This window comes from Canis aureus, chromosome 14, assembly GCF_053574225.1.
Source record: "Canis aureus isolate CA01 chromosome 14, VMU_Caureus_v.1.0, whole genome shotgun sequence".
Taxonomy (NCBI): Eukaryota; Metazoa; Chordata; class Mammalia; order Carnivora; family Canidae; genus Canis; species Canis aureus.
In genome coordinates this window covers 61,020,355-61,035,627 of record NC_135624.1, presented here as the reverse complement: position 1 = coordinate 61,035,627, position 15,273 = coordinate 61,020,355, and the positions used below count along the sequence as shown (strand labels likewise).

Sequence of the window (15,273 nt, the reverse complement as noted above, 5' to 3'; positions counted from 1 at the left end):
GATAAAAAGCTTTAAAAGTTGAAATACCTCCTCAGTCCGGAAGCTAGATTAATCAAGTTGTGTTTGGGGACACTTGGGTTGCTCAGTCGGTTAAGTGCCTGCCTTTGGCTGGGGTCATTATCCCAGCACCCTGGGATCCAGCTCCACATTGGCCTCCCTCCTCAGTAGTCTGCTTCTCCCTCTCCCTCTGCCTCTCATCCCCTCATCCCTGCTGTGTTACTCTCTCTCTCTCACTCTGCTCTCTCTCAAATAAACTAAATCTTAAAAAAAAAAAAATCAAGTCATATTTGTTGGTAGAAAGGCAATTTTCACATTTCCATGCAAGTACCCTAGAAAATTAGAGTGATCCAAAGTATTGCCCACCAGTATTAGTGCTTTAAATGTTCTAGATTATTTTGCCTTTTGCATCTCTCTACCACTGGTAGATAAGGAGGCAGCACAACTGCCTGTTTTGTTGTCTATGCATGAGTAGCAGATATACAGTGACCAATCACAAAAGGACTTTGAAAGAAATGACATGATTTGTCACTGATCATGATTTGCATCTGTTATTGGTGGTGATTTGTGGCGGGAAGAGATAAGAACTGACTGTTCTTCGTGCAGTCATTCACAGTTCATATATGCTGGTAGCTGAAATTTGAACAGTGTTTTTGGGGAACTGCTGTTATTTAGTTAAATGAGATTAACTAAAACACTGTTAAAAATGAGAGCTTAACAAATTTATCTGAGGAATCTGTATGTAATTTTTCTCTTCATAAAAATGTGCTTAGCTGCTCATTTTTTTTTCCCCCAGCAAATGATGGCAGCGAGCTTTAAAATGTAAGAAATAATTTTGGTGAACTTTTAAAGTAGAAATTATTTTAACTTCCTTACACTAGTAAGAAGGATGGTAGGTGGACCCTGCCTTCCATCCTTATATGCAACTCAGGAAGGCACCATGAAGGGAAGATTTATTTCCATCTCCCCTTGCATATGGCCAGCCAAGCAGACACTGAAGATTACATCTGTAGTGCTCTTGTATGTGTAACAGACGACCTCACATTGGACTAAACACAGCCCTTCACTAGAGTGGAGTCCCGAAGAGAAGACATGTCCATAATCAACATGTATCTCATCCTTGAGAAATCATGGATTTTGAGGGAGCAGGTGATAGGCCCAGGAAAAATCCTTTGTCTGGCAAATCAACCAAAAGGCAAGTTTTCCTCAGGTACTTTGAACTTAAAACAGTTTTAAAGACAGGTTTGCTGAGATGTAATTTGCATAAAATAAAATTTCCCCATTGTAACTGTACAGTTCAATGAGTTTTAAAAACAAGGAACACTTGATAAATTTGCATGTCATTCTTGTGCAAAGCCATGCTAATCTTCACTGAGTTGTTCCAATTTTCATTCCAATAAATACTGCCAAATCAAGCACTCTCAGAATTTTAATTTTTGGCAGAATATTGCCACCTAATATTTTACTGAACATAGGGGAAGGAAATGTTATAATTTATTTTTATGATGGACATTGCATGCATCTTTAATCTTTATTTTGGAAGAATTTAAGGTAATATATAGATAGATAAATAACCAGATTCAACTAAAATGTACTGAATTTTCATATTAGTTTTAGTATGTAGTTGTAATACAAATTTTGTAAGTGAAAGAAGACATTTCCTAAGGTTTAAGAAACTCGATTAAGGGGAAGGACTGGTGCATTTTGGAGCTGGGATGTGATCTCACATCTTCTGACTCACATCGTATTGAGATAGAAGTTTCTCTGTCTAGTGATGGTCCGTCAACTATGGTAATAATAGGAATGATTTATTGTGGTCTCACATAAGCCATTCTAAGTTCTCTGCATGTGGCATTTCATGTAGTCCTTATGAGAGCTCTATAAGGTAAATGCTATTATTTTCGGTAGTGCATAGATGAAGAAATTGAGGTACAGTGATTTTAGGCATACTATCTGTCCACAGTCATAAAAATAATAGGGGACACAGGCGGGGTCCTAGTTCCAGAGTCCATTATACTCACTTCACATTGTCTCTCCTAACATTCACTGACCATCAAGGGAAAAGACAAAGACTGGGGTCCCTTGTTAGAATTTTCCTTCTGAAGTAGAAGGCGCAAAAGAATGAATTAAAAGGAAAAAAATCCATTACTTTCTGGACAGGTTTTTTCCAAGTATCTTAGAAAGCACATTCTGATAGTGAATCTTTTCCATGTCAAGATATCTATTTCTAAACTTTCATATTTTCAGATTTGAGGTCTTGATTTATGAACTTTAAAAAAATTGAAATAATTTTCTAGTCTGCGAAAGGAGAATGGGAATTACAGACAGAAGCAATGTGCCCAACATCGAGCTTCAAGATCATTTTCCCTGTCGCTCTCTCTGCTTGAGATTGCTCTGTTCCCGGCTATGACATGGCTCATACCCTATCATCATTCCATAGCTTTCCAAGAGTCATCTTCTTATACCTTCCTCTTTACAGGAGTAATCCTCCATATTCTGCCTTGATTCTATTTTATTTTTCTCTCTTGTACTACCTAACCTAAGTTCAGACTGATACTTCCAACTCAAATTCCAGACTTCAGGGGTCTTGCTTAAGCTTTTTTTAAAAATTGTGTCTGCATCTTTATCACTGAAAACAGTGGTTTTTAAGGGCATGGAGAAGAATAGAAAATCTCATAATCGCTCATTTTTCTCCTATCTGTGGCTGCCCATGCAATAGTGTTAAAATAACAATCACTGATAACTGAATTATTAGCATTGTCTTGCTTTTGCTCTCTGGGTTATTTCCCATTTTTAAATAACTGTTCTATACCTACATTGTCTGAGAATATAGGCATTTCATACCAAATTCTCTGGCCCAGTCCCTCACTTAAGTCTTCATGTGCAGGTCATTGTGTATTTGTGTGCTACCAGTCCTTACATCAGTGTCTCTCTAGCCAGTTTGCTTAGTGTGAAGGTTATTCTCCGGTAGATCCTCAGTAAGGGCTCAAGGGAACAATATTCGTGGAATTTTTGCACACTGGTAAGAATTCACCTATGCCCTTTGAACTTGAAAATCTCTTTTGTTAGATAAAAATAATTCTTGGCTTTTCTTTTGCTTGAATATCTTAAATATGTTACTGCATTTTCTTTCCCTTATAAGTCATGTACTCTCTTACCTTTAGTAGGTACCTAAAGGATTTTTTCCTCCCTCCCTTTCTTTCTTTTCAAAGTCACTTAATTTTACTGGAATGTCTTTGTTGTTATGGCTCATTTTCTCAGTGATGCTATGTACAGTTTCAATATGCCGTTTTACATCTTTTATTTTAAGAAACTTTTCTGCAATGGCTGGATTTAGTATTTGTTCTGTTTCCTTACTTTTGGTTTCATCTCCTTTCTTCTCCTACTATCCATATGCTCGACTTTTTTTTTTTTTTTTTTTTTTGCCTGTCTTCAATATTTTTAACTTTTTCTTGATTCCTTCTTTTCTTTCATTACTTGTTGAGTTCTAAAGTTTTTCTCTCTCACTTTTTTATTTTGCTAACGCTATCATCTGCTGCTTTTATTCCCTATTTATGTTATTTCTCATTTTTGGAATTCTTTCTTTTCTTATTTCTAATTATATTCAGAGTTATGGAACATTGTTTCTGAGCTTTTCTAGTTCTGATTTATGTTGTTTTTCTTTCATGTTTTATAGCATTTTCTTAATGTTTCTTAGCTAGTTTTGAAATAGTAGGTTACAATTTTGTTCTGTTTTGTGGGCATATTTTTCAGCAGGCTTTTATTGTCTGCAGTACATTATTCTGCCTTTTTTCACTCTTTTTTCTTATGATAACTTTCTATGGGATATGACCGTGATACTTATGTTGCTCAAGTTTATATGAAATGAATTTTTCTAAGGCAGGGTTTAGGAAAGTTTATATAACTTTACAGAGCTCCTTCTTATGTGGTTTTTACGTTGTTTAAAAAATGTGGTAATGTGCTTTCTTTGATTTGATCTGGACTCTCCCCACTTCCCCCTTTCCTTGTTGTTTCTCTCCTGTGTGATTTTGATTCCCCTTCCAGCAGTTTCTTGTCAGTGTGAGTTCCTATCCTAGAAGGGCCACTTCTGAGAGTTAGCAGGTGTTCCCTGCTCCTGCTTGTTCAGTATTGCTTGGAAGGGGAGACATTACATTCACAAACTCCTCCTCCTCTCAGCTGCTGTTCCCACATTGCTCCCCGCTTTCTCGTGAATATCTGTTGGCAGTTTGTGTCCTGTTCTCAGACTCTGAAGACACCACTCTGTTGCTTTCTTCCTCTTCCTCCTTTGGAGATGCAGATATCATGAAGTTTTAAAGTTGTAGGTGGTTTGCCTCTGCCCCATATATTTTGGAGCTTATGGGGATAACTATTTATCTATTTTCATTTTATTTATTTATTAGAAAGAGAGCAAGCAAGCAAAAGAAAGAGAGAGAGAGAGAGAGAGAGAGAGATGGAGAGCAGGAGATGCAAGAGCTGGAGGAGGGGCAAAGGGTGAGGGAAAAGCTGACTCCCCACTGAGCAGGGAGCCTGACCACTCAGGGCTGGATCCAGGGACTCCAGGATCAACCCCTGAGCTGAAGGCAGATACTTCAACTGAACCAGCCAGGTGCCCCTTATCCAATTTTATTTTAAATGTTGTCCTGGTTTACTGATTTTGCCATCTAAGTACTTTGTTTTTATGTGGGGATTTGGTGGATTAAAAGATTGTATAGCCACCACTACTATCGTCCCCAAATCCTCCACATATGTAGATTTTCAACATGTACCTTTAATTACATGGCAGCTATTGCCTATCCTCAGTAAATTTTTTTAAATATTCATTGGGTTATATAGTATGTACATATATATTAGTATAGTAAAGCTAAAAATTACCAGTCACTTAACCTCAGACTGTTAATGGTCTTTTTTGATAGTATTGTTCTGGGAGACTCACATTTATCTTGAAATAAATTGATATGAATTTTACCTCAGAGTAAGCAGTAAATTCTTTTTCTTTCTTTTCCTTTTTTTTTTTTTTTTAATTTTATAGTGATACAGCTTTCAGTCATACGCTTCCTGGTAGAAACAATTTTCTGGGGAAAAAAAACTCCATCTTCACTGATTGAATGCTCAGGTTTCCCTTCAAACGATCAAGTTTGAAGTGTTTTAAAGGACAGTTTTACTCAGATGATGGAAATATGAAAAAGAATAAAAAGGAAAGCATTGCACTTACTTGAGGCAATTTTTTTCCTTAGAGGTAGGGTGTTTGTTGTAGGCTATAGGAGACTATTGGCCTATTCATGGCATTAGTGGTAGCCATTTCTAGACAAGGAAAGGCTTTCACAGATAACTCTTAGAGTGCTGTGAAATGATCCAAATTGGAAGGCAAGGAAATGAAAACGTGTACTTGCTTGAAAGACCGTGTATGCTCATAAAAATGAGCTGTTATGGTGGTCTTTCATCCCAATCCCTGCAGATAAAAAGCTATCTCCACATGATTTGCTAAAGCCCTCTTACCTCACTTTCACAGAGCAAGAAATCATGATTCAAAACAGGGTAGGTTTTCTTTTCTTTTCTTTCTTTCTTTTCTTTTTTTTTTTTTTTGTCAAGTTGCTATGGTGAAATAAAAAAAAAGAACTCTAAATGTTCATGCACTTGAAATATTTCTTTTATCATGCCTTCTGATAAACTACATATATGCTTTTTATTTTCTTAAAAGGAAATGCTTAATTGAATTCCTACTCCTTTAAGAGATTGTCCCCCTCCTTGGTGGCTGGACAGCTTTCCAATGTATAGTCTGGACAGATTTCCAATGTAAAACTGGTTTTCAAAAAATAAAGAAATAAATAAATAAGATAAAAATAAAACTGGTTTTCTTCTTTCTTTTTTTGTTTTTTGAATAATAAGCAATATAAAAAATTCTTTACCTGTTATTTTATAAAAGCGTACATAAATTTTGTCTCTGTTGGCTAAGGGTCTTTATTTAACACAATCACAATGAACAGAGAAATTCTCCTATGTGCCACCAAGTGTTCCTCATCCCAGGTACTCTCCAGGGTTAAGTCATTTTTCCTCTAAATCAATTTGGATTCCTTTGGAGGGGGAAAACAGACTTTAAGTTTTACTTTTTTACTTATTTATGTAGAGCTATTTAAGATACCTATGTTCATTGCATTTTTTCTCTGCAATTCCATGCAGACATTTTGGGGGTGAGGGAGAAATTTTCATTTTGTAGTTGCTATTAAGCATGAGTAACTGAGAATTTTATATGAGGAATAAGAGATATGGTATATCTGGGCTTTTCTCAGGCTGATATTATCACTGAAAAATAGACTCATGGAAATAATAGCATTCAGTATTTAACCTGATATGCAGATTGTTGGACAATATTATCCTGATTGGATGCATGTTTTTTGATACTCAAATCAAACATTTCTTAAGATTGAGCAGGCTTAGGATGAGACCATTTACTCTATAGATTTAACCAAAGTATAAAAGCAACACAATATATTCATTTATTCATCCATTAATACATTCACTAATAAGTAAGCACTTCTTAACCATGAGTGTTTCAGGTTTGTTGCAATATTCTTCAAGTTTTGTTTATAGAGATATTTATTTTTACCTAGAGTGTATTGTTTTGTTTTTTGTTTTTGTTTTTTGTGACTAATGAGATGATAGTTATGGTGCCTGGTTGTAGATCTGTATTCTGCAGTGAAATTTCAATGTAATCTATCATCAAATATTAATCTATTTTCATCTTTGTGGATAAAGGGGGAAAAAACTGCTCTTACTATCTGATGTTTCTGGAAATGAGATTAGAACAAGTTAGCCAGAGCTTGGGAAGCATCTCACATTACTCAAATGGATGATGCCAAGGAATGATAATTATTATGAGGACCAGTATCTTTTTTTAGACAATGAAATTGAGAAAAATAACTAGTTGGCTTTTTGAATTTGAGTATGTACAAAAATTTACCTCAAAATAGGAGCATATGAAATAGAAGCATATGAAAACTGTGAAGTTTTGCTAGGGATTAGCAGGATAGCATGAGAAGCCTTTCTCATGTAAACCTTAAAACTTGGCTCTACCTTAGTTTTGCCCACTAAACCAGGTGCTAGAGCTAAGTGCTTTCTTTTCCAAATTAGAGGAAACATTTCAAGGGGAAAGTGGAGGATGGGAGACACACATATGATGGGTATACCTTATGACTGGCCAGGAAAGAAAGAAATGATGACCATTTCTTCCTGACAATGGCATATTACAAGGAACCTGAAGCAAAATAATATCACAAGGAAGGGGTTGCTCTCCAGTTTGGTCAGAGAAAAGTTAGGGATTCTGCCTAAAATATGAATTCCTAGAGGAAAAACTGTACTAACCTAGAAAGCTAATGATAGAATTGAAGTTATCCTTTGATAGATGTCTGCCTTGCTTATATATTTGCAGTGAGGTAGTAAATTGTGAGCAATGTCCCCTACTGGCATTGTAAAAATGCGGATGTTGTAATTAATTAAGATGATATATTGAAACATTGGCAAAGTTTAGTGTTTGCTAACACATATGTGGCACAATTTCAGCCAGGGTTATTGTTGTTGTTATCTAATCTTACAACATAATGCTTTTTTAGGACTGTCATCTTTTTTAAAATTTACAAAGGAAATAAAAAATCAGGCTATTATCTAACTTTTGTTTCTGAGAAACTAATGAGCGAGAGTCATTACTCATAACAGAATAATTAATTGGGTTTCCACTCTGTGCCAGACAGTGAGCTGGGATCTGGGCTCACTTAGATAAGAAACAGTTCTTTTTCTCATGGCACTCACAGTGTAGGGAGAGACAGGTAAACAAATCATTGCCATATAAGTTGATAAATGCTATAATAAATGTATGAACAGATGCCATGAACATAGAGGAGGGTGTATTTAAGTGCCTCCAGCAGAAAGCAAGGGTTATCAGATGGGCTAGTACATGCCTTGTATCAAGACTTCACAAAGTTGAAGAGGGAGGGATAGGAAAAGCAACTTAAAAGCATTAGCATTGGTAAAGACCCACAAAGTTTGAATGAAGACAGGGTCAACTTGAGAAATAGCCTTGCTATGATGCCAAAGAGTTAGAATTTTATAGAAGAACATAAGAAGATATTCTAGTTTATTGGGGATCCCTGGGTGGCTCAGTGACTTAGCGCCTGCCTTCAGCCCAGGGCGTGATCCTGGAGTCCCCCGGATCAAGTCCCAAATAGGGCTCCCTGCATGGAGCCTGCTTCTCCCTCCGCCTGTGTCTCTGCCTCTCATTCTCTCTGTGTCTCTCATGAATAAATAAATAAATAAATAAATAAATAAATAAATAAATCTTAAAAAAGAAGATATCCTAGCTTACAGATACAATCCACACAAATTAGTCAAATTTTAAAATCTCATCTACTATGTGCCAGCTACATATACATTTTATGTGCCATGTAGCATATTAAAATTGGAGCTGAAGAATTAAACTGGTTTGATGGTTAAATGGGGGAGAAGACAACGTGACCAGTAATAGAAAACTAAGAGAGGTTTAAGCAAAAGAATGTGGTTTTTTTGTTTTGTTTGGTTTGGTTTGGTTTATTTTTCTGTTTTTTTAGCAAGATCCCACAGATCAATGAATCAGCAGGTGAGCAATGCCAGGGTTGATTTAGGAGCTTACACTATCATCAGCACCAAGGATCTTTCCATCTTTTTTCTTTAGCTTATGACTTTATTGTCAAAAAGTGACTCCCAAAGCTGCAAGTATCATCCATTTGTACAACCAGTTCACATACAGGAAGGAACAAGAGAAAGGTTGAGAGTTTTAGTCATCCATTGGTGAGGCAAGTCTTGAGGGGAGGACTCCTAGAAGGTTCTTCTCTGTTTCATCTGTCTTATTGAAGATAACTTACTACACAGACATCAAAATTTTCAAGGGAGATTGGGAAAGGGAATAATATTTATTATCAGCCTTTATTATAGGTGGTAAGATCTTCCAGTGAGGGAAAGGAAGTAGAAAATGGTTGTTTAATTAGCAACCAATGGTGTTTACTCTTCTTAGGTAAAACTCATATTTGAGGGTTGAGAGGAAGAAGAGATGGTGTTGAAGTAGATGCAGAAATAAGGGGGAAAAGACCAGATGATAGTGGTGGATTTGACCAACAGGAGGTCACTGCTGATTTTTAATCTGGAAATTTCAGTGGAGTTTACTATTAGGAGCCAAAATTCAGTGTGCTAGGAAGTGAATGAAAGGTGAGAAACTATTATACTAATAGATGTAGAAACTATTTTCCTAAAAGCAAACAAACAACTTCTAGTAGAGAAGACAGAAAGAAGCAGCTTATGTTGGAGGAATATTAAGGACAAACTTTTTATTCAGGGGATGGGAGATAATTGATCATATTTACATGCTACGGCAGAGGGAGCACAAAGATAGGGAAAAAAATAAGATAGAAGTCAGTATGATATCTGATAGTTTAGAGTTCTAGAGTAGGTTAGAATAGATGAATGCAGGGAGGAGGAATTATTTTTAATTTCAGGAGGAGAAGGAAGCTGAAATACGGAGTAGACATAATTAGCCTATAGATGGTCATTAAAATCTAGCCTAAGACTAGAGCAGAGGTCAAGTCATAGATGAATTTGGAAATTAAGGGAATTGAGGAGTTGCTGCATGATGACCTCTGTTTCTGCTGAAAATTTGGAGGTAATGTCTGATACTGAAACTGTATATGTTGAAGGGGAGAGGGTGTGAGGAGTGATAATAGTGGGCTAGAATAGTTTAAGGGGTAGATATAAATTTGGAATAGTCAAAGCATGAAATTAGAAATAGTTTTATTAGGGATCAGTGAAAGGACTGTTGGAATGTATGCAATACCAGACTGTCGTTAAAAGCATATCTTTAATAATGCATATTTATAGGAGTATATTTTCTTCCATAGTGCTCAATAGCCAGTAAGCACAAGAAGATCAAGCCATTACTTTGAATGAGCCCGGGTTAAAGATTATCAGGGAATAGAAGATGTGAATATAATAGAGCAACCTAGAATATCATTAAAGAGAGATCAGGAAGTTGAGTGTAAAATGAGAAAAACGAATCTATGAGGAATGCTACTAGGCTGGAAAAATAGAAAAGTTCTGTACTTTTATACTGTGTCTATATTCCTTCCAAAACCTTGTTTCTTTGGTACTTAGTAGTCATCTTTATATGGCTCTGTAGTCAATCTCCAGCCATAGTTAATTAGCCCAAGGGAGGAGGGTCAACAGTTGGTGGTTTTCATTGGCCTGCGAATCAACAGTAGATTATTGAGAAATAAGTTGGTTTCTTCCACAAACCGGAATTCAGAAACAGTGATTAAGTCTGGGTTGGGCTGGCATTGAGTTAATGCAAATAAAGGAGATTTAAGTCAGATTCTGCTGCTAGTACATAGCAAAGCAGAGAACGCTGATTTCCAGTAAGAAAAGAAACACACAGAGAGAACAGAGATGAACAAATAAAGAAAATACCACTTTGGGACCCTGATGCCTTTGCAATTTCTAATTCTCATACCTTTTGAAGTTTGGCTTTATTCATACCATTCATTTGATTCTGTGAGATATGCCTGCATTTTAGATTAAGTTTCCCTTTTATGCTTGAGCTAGTTTAAGTTGGCATTATTTAAATCCCAAAGGGTCTTATGAAGGACTAGATCAAACGACTGGAGGTCTTCACTAGTCAAAGAAGAGATTTAGTGCTAATGGGTGTTCTGGGGAGGTAAAATGATAGGAAACTTTTTTTTTTTAAAGATTTATTTATTTATGAGAGAGAGAGAGAGAGAGAGAGAGAGAGAGGCAGAGACACAGGCAGAGGGAGAAGCAGGCTCCATGTAGGGAGCCTGATGCGGGACTCTATCCCGGGTCTCCAGGATTGCACCCTGGGCCAAAGGCAGGCGCTAAACCGCTGAGCCACCCAGGGATCCCCCAATGATAGGAAACTTTATGAGAGTTGTTAGAAGGATAGCGTGAAGTTTTTTTTTTTTTTTTTTTTAAGATTTATTTATTTGTTCATGAGAGACACATAGAGACAAAGACATAGGCAGAAGGAGAAGCAGGCTTCCCCCAGTGAGCGTGATGTGAACCTCGATCCCAGATCCCAGGATCATGCCCTGAGCTGAAGGTAGATGCTCAACCACTGAGCCACCCAGGTGTCCCAAAGATGGCATGAAGTTAAATGTTTTTTCATTTTACAAATTTCAGAAGTCAGTTAAGTAGCTATGGGTGACGACACTCTATTGTAGGGTGGAAGAAGAAGGCACTGAAGAGGAGTAGAGGTCAAGTGTTTGAGTCAAAGGAGCCAAGGAACTATTAGGAGAGATTTTGAAATTATCTAGGAGTTGTAGTGAAAGAAAGAGTGTGAGTTGGTTGACAAACAGTTCACTGAATATGGAAGTGTGATAATTTGGCAGATAATTTCAGGTATCGTGGAAAGGGTGAACTAAGATGGCATGCACCTCAAAAGATGAGTCCTGGTATAAAATCACAATGGTATAGAAAGAACAGTAAGGAAAAGAAAAAAGTCTTCCTGCATTCTATCTGTGAGCTGCTTGGCCACTAAAGAGTAAATAATCTCCGAGGAATAAGTGATTTCCCACTCAGTATATTTGAACATGGTTATTTACTCACAACAAATCCTAAGGGAATCTTATAAGATTAAAAAAAAAAAAAAGAAAAGAGAAATCTTCAAAAAGGAGAAATCACAAAGAAAGATAACCAACTATTAATACTAACATGATGCTTGGCTACAGAATCACATATAAAGATTCTATTTATATAGAATCATATAAACTTCGGTGAACACGCTTATCTGTGCACTTTCTGGAATGAGAATGTTAATGTTGGTTCTCAGAGTACAAATTCTGAAGGAGTCCCACCTAGCTATCAAATGCCAGGCATCATGGAATGACCACTCACATACATTACATTGTCCAAGAAGGAGGGGACAACATTTTAAGACCATGCAGCCAATGCAACTATATTTACTTCTCTAATTCTAGCAGTTGCCTGGTGGTGTTGTCCTTTAAGTAGAGTGGTCAAAGAGAACAAGAGGACAAGAGGAAAGAAAAAGAGTTTTCAAAAATAGTCCCTTAGGCTTTAAATGTAGATTTAGATCTTTGGATATTTTCAAAACTTGCTTTCACAACACTTGTGATTTATTCTGCTTCATTGGCACTCCTCCATCATTTTGTATAATTGGCTTTGATTTGTCAACCTCCGCGTCCTGTGCTCTATGCAATTAAGAAAATTCATTTGAAGTTTGGGTTGTTTTTGTGAACGTATACCTTGCTTTACTAATGGAGCTGTAAGATCCTCAAAAGTGGAGCATTTTACTTTTATATTCAGAGTTTCTAAAACAGTGTTTGAGCATGTAGTAGGTGTGCAGCAAATGGATATTGCCTAAGGGATTGACTGATGGGATTGTTGAGTGCAAGGCAAAGATGTCTCAGGAATCTATGAGGAAAAAAAAAAAAAAAAGGAATCTATGCGGAGAAAATAAAGGAAAGGTTATTGTTGCTAATTGTGTTTCTGTATCAGTTCTACTTCCAATGAGATTCATTAATACATTCCCTGAGAAGGGAAGAATTTTAACCAAATCTGATATTGCTAACACATCCTTGTTCTGGTAACTAAAGTGTAAGCAGCATGAGTGCAGGAAGTACATTTTGGGAAGGGAAGGACAGATTTTTGTTTGTTTTTATTTTTATTTATATATTTATTTATTTTGGGGGGGGCTTTCTTTTTTCAAACTCTGCCTCAAGTAAATGCTTGAGAGAGGAGTGTCCCTGTATTGTAGTCTGTGACTTACACTCATCGTGCTAATCATTTAGAAACTATCACATTAAAATGAGCCCCCCAAAAGACAAAAAAAAAACATTTTTATTCTACATCTGTAACATTATAGGCCAATTGTTAATAAATGATAGCATTTATATATTACATTCAATTTCATAACATCCTTATAATAATTTTGTGAAATATAATTATGAATACTTTAAGGGCAAAGAAAGATAAGTTGCAGACATTATTAGCTCTGCCAGAAGCACACAAGTAAATGATAAAGATAGATGTCTAATTTAGATCTCCCGATTTCAGAGGTGGATTATTTTGTTGCTTTGTCTTGTTGTCGAAAATTTTGTATTCTCCTCCAGAAATGCACTAAGTTTTCAGCCAGTAGCAGTGCTGGTAGTAGCCATAGTAGCAGTAGGAGTAGCAGTTGCAGCAGCAACAATAGCAGTGTAACAGATATTTATAAAATGCTTGCTGTGTGCCAAGAAGGATTCTACATGCTCGACATGCATTAGCAGAGGGGGAACATGATAGGAAAGGAGGCTATGATATTCCAGGTTCATTGCTTAGTTTATCCACATGTGGGCTTTGTTTACCTAATACACCTTTCTTAGCTTTCACAAGTAAATTAATAGTAGGCCATGTAGTCCAATGTGTAATTTCCAGGCTTTACTTTCCTCTAGCCTCTTAAACATCTTCCCACTCTTCGTATATGTGGGAGAAAAAGCAAAAGCATGTCTTCGTCCCATATATATTGCCTGTTGGAAAGCAGTTTGCCAGGGTCTGTTCATAATAGTTAAGGGTACAGATTTCATTTTCATGCCCATTATGCATCAATAGCTCAAATCAGATATATTATGAGTCACGGCTGCCTTACATTTCCTAAGCTGCTGTGTTAATGTTCCTTTGCTTAAGATTGCTACGTGCTTATTAGTGCCCAATGGTAACTGGTTCCTACTGGGTCAATGAATCTCTAAAGAATTATCAAGGATGTTATATACTGAGTTAAAAATGAACACTATTTTGGGCTGCAACAAATGTCATAAAAAGACAATCATGTATAAACTTAAGAGCCTCACAAGGTGTACAAAATAAGAAAACTCAAAATTACATGAAGAGTTACACATATTTACAGAAATCTTTCTCCTTTGCCATTTCTAAAGTCCTAGATTTCCTTCTGCTTTCTACCTTGAAATTACTTCAACACCAGCACATGCCAGATAAAACCATCTTTCCCCCGTCTCCCTGAATTTTTTAAAAAAATTTTATTTATTTATTCATGAGAGACACACTGAGAGAGAGAGGCAGAGACACAGGAGGAGGGAAAAGCAGGCTCCATGCAGGGAGCCCGATGTGGGATGTTGATCCCGGGTCTCCAGGATCACACCCTGGGCTGAAGGTGGTGCTGAACCGCTGAGCCACCTGGGCTGCCCCGTCTCCCTGAAATCTAATTTAAACCTATTTTACCTATAAAGTGTCTCTCCAAGAATCCTACTCATTCATGTATACAAAAGGCAGCTGAGGTGGAGAAAGATGGTAGGTTGTCTAAATATATTAGAAGTGGGCTATAGGTTTGAGGGAGAAAATTAATTCACCTGAAAGGTTTTGATAAATTTAATTGAAAAGCAATTAGCAAAAGTTGAAGTCATTGTGGGATGCCAATAAATGCTACAGACAACATCTCCCATTTTATATTTTATTGGAATAATACGCTTTTATCTATCACCATTTGTTCATTAAAATTTGTCAGTTTCCTGAACCTAAAAAGATAGTTGAAAACTTAATTTTTATGTTTAAAGATTGATAACATTTCACCTATATCCATTCTGAAACCATGTAGAGGTATAAGAGTAAATAGTAGTGATATGGGAAACATTTTATATAGTAATTTAAAATCACTTAATTTCCATTTAGCATAATATTTAAAGCACAGATCAGACTACGGTTTGAACTTATTTCTATATGAACACCTTGTAAAAATTATTAGTACTCAATTTTTTATAATACTAATAGTTAGTAAGCTACTATTTTATACAATTTCTTGCCTAACTACCCATAGTATTGGAAGTTCTACAGTAGTGTATTCCCATGTTCCTTAGTTTGATTATTTCAGGCAAAATGTATAATGGAGGAAATGATATTTGGTATAAATATTATGAAGGGCATGTGTTCCCTGAGCAGAATTAAATATAAAAAGTCTAAAGAAGGGAATGCTGATTTCAAGCTTTAGTGGTATGGATCCTGAAATTGCCCCTAAAAAAATAGGAATATCTGAACTGAAGTCATGTTAGAAATCAAAAGTTATATATATTCCATATATTTTTCTCTACATAATAGCAATAATAGCATAGGAATAATAGCATAATGTGTACTATACCAAAGCTTATCGAACACTTCCCTATACAAGATCTGTGTCAATAGACAATTACTGACAAACAAGATCTACTAATTGGTGGAAACATTCTTTCTAGATTTATC

General features: G+C 36.2%; 1 pseudogene; it reads right to left on the bottom strand.

The window, feature by feature from the left end:
* Window positions 1–1,306: 1,306 nt before the first annotated feature.
* LOC144283895 (U6 spliceosomal RNA) lies at window positions 1,307–1,400 on the bottom strand (annotated as a pseudogene).
* Between the last annotated feature and the right edge of the window lie 13,873 nt (window positions 1,401–15,273).